Source organism: Miniopterus schreibersii (genome assembly GCF_964146895.1).
Source record: "Miniopterus schreibersii genome assembly, chromosome: X".
Lineage (NCBI taxonomy): Eukaryota > Metazoa > Chordata > Mammalia > Chiroptera > Miniopteridae > Miniopterus > Miniopterus schreibersii.
The window spans coordinates 7,143,024-7,147,226 of NC_138104.1; the positions used below are offsets into that span (position 1 = coordinate 7,143,024).

The window sequence follows — 4,203 nt, forward strand, 5'->3', positions numbered from 1 at the left end:
AAGGTGCTGAGGGCAATGGTGTCCACTCTGCAAAGCAATGGCCTGTAAGGAATCATAAAGTATCCCAGTTCTTTGGGTGGGAAAGCACTTGGAGTCGTATGCAAGAGGTCCCATGTTTTATCCAGGCATTTCCGCACTCTTCTGCTGAGCATACTCTGCACGTTGGTGGGAAGAGAACTGTCACGTGGTTCCTCTGAATGTCCTGTACATGAAACTGGGGACATTTATATCCTCATGGGCATGTGCAGATGAACCTCCAGGTCCAGGAACCTCCTAGGACAGGTATCTAGGCTGGAGAATGCATCCCTCCTATTCCTTCTGCTGAAGAGGGCATATATCCACAGGCTGTAGGTGTCCCTTCTGATTGTGACGTGCGTTCCCATGCAGTGACTGATGCTTGTAGCTAAGGCATTCTTCTAATATACTGGCCAGACTACTTCTTCCTTTGATCCCCGCCCCCCCCCCCCCCCCCCCCCCAGAGCTCACATTTCTTGGAATGTCTTAAAGAAAACACTTCATAGGCATGGGAAATGTTGCGTCCCAGGGAAGGACTTGGCCAACATTTATTGATAAGAATCTGCAAGTTGTCCCAACCTGCTGAGCACAATGGTTTCCACTCTGCATAGCAGTGGCCTATAAGGAATCTTAAAGTATCCCAGATTTTTGGGTGGCAAAGCACTTGGAGTCGTATGCAGGAGATCCCATGTTTTATCCAAGCATTTCTGCACTCTTCTGCTGAGCATACTCTGCACGTTGGTGGGAAGAGAACTGTCACGCGGTTCCTCTGAATGTCCTGTACATGCAACTGGGAACATTTGTATCCTTGTGGGCATGTGCAGATGAACCTCCAGGTCCAGGAACCTCCTGGGTCAGGTGTCTAGGCTGGAGGATTAACCCGTGCAATTCCTCTTAGCTGCTTGTAGTGGTTGCTGTTTGGTGGTCTGACCCCTCTGCCAGTTTTGTCTTGTCACGGGAGGCGATGACATTGCCTCAAGCGGCCTTTTCCAGCCCCCTGAAGATAAAGTGTGCTGTAGACACAAGAGTGAGGCGTTTATGCACCGCCTGTGAGACTGTCTCTGCTGGAGGTGTGAGATGATAAGTGGGGGTTCTGTTTGAGGAGGGAAGGGGCACTATAGTTTCCTCCTTTTAGGCTTTTGATTTCACTTATTAGTGAAATCTGGGGCCAGCTCATGAGAGCCCAGCAGGAATATAAGGATACCCTGAGAGTATAAGGAAACATTGATGGTGGGGAGATAAGGGACTTTGGTATGAAAGTTGTGCTGGGCATTGTGGGTCCAGAGATGTGTCTCCTTGTCCCCTTTCTCCATTCTCCCATGCTGCCTTTGGGTCAGCAAACCTGGGGGACAGAAGACAACAGTGGACAATGATGGCCGTGACATGAGAAAATATGACTGTCTTGTAAAGTTGAGGCCTTTCTTAAAGGACAGGGTGTTATTTTGCAGTTTCCAAATGGTTGTGGTTTTGCTGCCAGTGAAGGCTTTGCTGTGTCATGCTTATTGTGTTTTGCCCTGGTCTTGTGAAAAATGGCCTCATGGGGAAAGTAGCCCTCTACTCTGTTACGTTGTTGCATCGTACAATAATCTGAGGGAGTTCTGAGAATGAACTGCTGTTGCTTATGCTGATTTTGTTCTCCAGGGACATTTTCTTCCTTTCTCCTGTATCTTTATTTATGATTTATTTATTTTTATTTATCTTTTTTTTTTTTTTGGCTGCTAAAAGCTTTATTGTTTTTATTTGGTCCGGTACATCGGAGAGGGCTCCAGGGTGGTTAAAAGAATGGCTCTGGGTTTCTGGGAGGGCTCAGGTTAAAGCTAGACACCAGGGGATTGCAGAGGGGCCCTCAAAAGCCTCTGGGCTCCAATGCTTCTAGTCGTGCTTGAGGGTGAGCCTTTCGAAGAGATACTCGCCTAGCCCAGCCAGCCGGCAGCCAGCCTGCGGAGGTGAGTCAGGAGGTCGCCCATCTTCTTGATGAGTTTCACCTCCTCATCCAGGAAGTGGTTCTCCAGGAAGTCACAGAGATGAGGGTGTGTGTGTGTAGAACCCAGGGCCTGCAGGTCCAAAAGGGCCTGGTTCAGGTTCCTCTCCAAGGCCATGGCGGCTTCCATAAAGTCCTGAGTTTACCCAACTCATCCTGGGAAGGCTTTAGCAGCTCCTGGAAGATAATGCGGCCACTGAGCTGGTTTTGCATCTTTAAGAGATGCTCAGCGCCTCGCCCTTCTTCTCCACCAACTTGGGGAAGAAGTGGCTGACGCCCTCCCCCCCCCCCCCCAGCCACATCCTCGTGGTTGAAATACAAGCCCAGAGAGAGGTAGGTGTAGGAAGGCCGCAGATGCAGGTTGGCCAGGCGGCTGATGGCAGCCTCCACCTCAGATGGCAGCCTCCACCTCAGTGGCATAATTCTGACGAATTTGGGAGCTCATTGCTCAGCAATAAGGAGTTAAGGTTAAAAAACGGTGTTGGCTGGTCTCAGAGCCTGAGGACGGCTGAGGTGGTTCCAAAGGTGGTGACTGGAAAAGACGTTGGAAGGCGGTCGGAGGCTGGAAAAAGGGGCATCCCTGGGTCTGTTCCATCCAAACACTGTTGAGCAAGAGAGAGATCCGGGACCGCTGAGGGCACTCTCCCCTGTATCTTTATTGATTCTTGGGCACTGCTTATGGTGTTCATTTCCCTCTCTGTTTTTGGGAGGGTGTAGCTGAGTTTCTGGTTTCAACTGCTTAAGTTTTTCCCTCTTTACCTACTTCTCAGGCGTTGCAAGCATTTTTGCTGCCAGGCCCTTGTGGAAACAGTCCTGAGTTGTAAAATTGCCAAGAGGCTCATTTAGCTGTGCATAAGGTTTGCATACATTGCTGAGAGGCAGAGGGGATAATTTACGTTTTATTGCTTATCCTCTAGGCTGCTTATGCTTTTACCCCTACCAGTGTCCTCAGGGGGAGTTCTCTTATGATCAATATGATCAATTGGAATGAGGATTGAAACTACAAATCTTGTTTAAGGATGGTTTAAGTTGATATGCTGATGTCAATGGTCTGTTGGTCTGTTGAGCTGCACTTTTCCTCTCCTGTCCTCCCCGGAGGAGCAGAGGTTTGATCTCCTCCTACTGGCAGAGGAGGTTTGATCTCTATGTCTGGTGATACACAGGGCCTGATGTAGTACTTGGTCGGAGGTGAGGACTCAGATCTTGTGTCAGGTGTATTTAGTGTGCAGGCCTCTCAACAAGGCTGGAAATAATGTGCAAAATGTGTGCGCTCCTGTACAGTTGGAGTGATCCCTTCTAGGTGCCTCTGGATTTGCGTTTGCCCTCTCAGTCTGTCATGCTGATTCCAGGAGCACAATACATGGATTACTGACTGCTGCCAGCCAGGCCACCTCACATGTTCTATTTGGGTTGGCCTTCTGAGTTTCCCTTGCCTCTTCCTAGCCATATTCAGAACTACTGTTCTGCTTCTTATCAACTTCAGAAAAGAACAGCAGTGGGCTGTGTTCAGAGCCCCCTAAGTAAGATTCGCTGACTGTCTCAGTCTCCCCTATCAGTCAGATGCGGCAGCCTCACAGAATGCTGGAAAAGGCCTGTTGTAGACTCCACTCTAGTATGAGCTTGGAGAGGACACATTGTGCAGTCAGGGTGCAGCATTGTGCACATTGTGCAGCTTTTTGTATGCCAGTCATACCTTCATACCTCAATAAAGTGCTTTTAAAATAATAATAAAATGACCCTCCCATAAGTCCAGATGGGTGCTTCCCCTCAAATGAGGTTAGATGGCAGAACTGAAGGGGAAGAATGCTTCTACATGAGGAAGTGGGAAATGCCGTTTACTGCTTCTGTATTTTTGTTTTGCCTTGATTTTTTCATTTATGTGTAGCATTTGCATTGGCAGTGTAAAAGGTTATCCTTTAGTTTATAGCATTCGGGATTTCATAGAATCACAGCAGTTCTACAGAAGCCACGAACTTCACCTGGAGGACTACGACTCGAGGAGTGGCCCTGTGACATCAGCTATTTGTCATATGACCAGAAGTTGACTTTGGGGCACTGTGATTTTGGGATTGGCTTGGACTCTGGGCTGTTTTCACTGTGTATAATATGTGCTTTTGCGCTTGGTCAAATCTTTGGAAATATTTTACCTATGCGACATGTGAAAATGTGAATGTATGTACTGTATTTGTATTCTACAGGGTGGAAGG

At 48.2% G+C, this 4,203-nt stretch overlaps 1 pseudogene across 1 annotated transcript; it reads right to left on the reverse strand.

Annotated features, from left to right (window-relative positions):
- Positions 1-1,830: 1,830 nt before the first annotated feature.
- LOC308551425 (ferritin light chain pseudogene) lies at positions 1,831-2,441 on the reverse strand (annotated as a pseudogene). Its single transcript has one exon. The product of its transcript is annotated as a ferritin light chain pseudogene (transcript).
- Between the last annotated feature and the right edge of the window lie 1,762 nt (positions 2,442-4,203).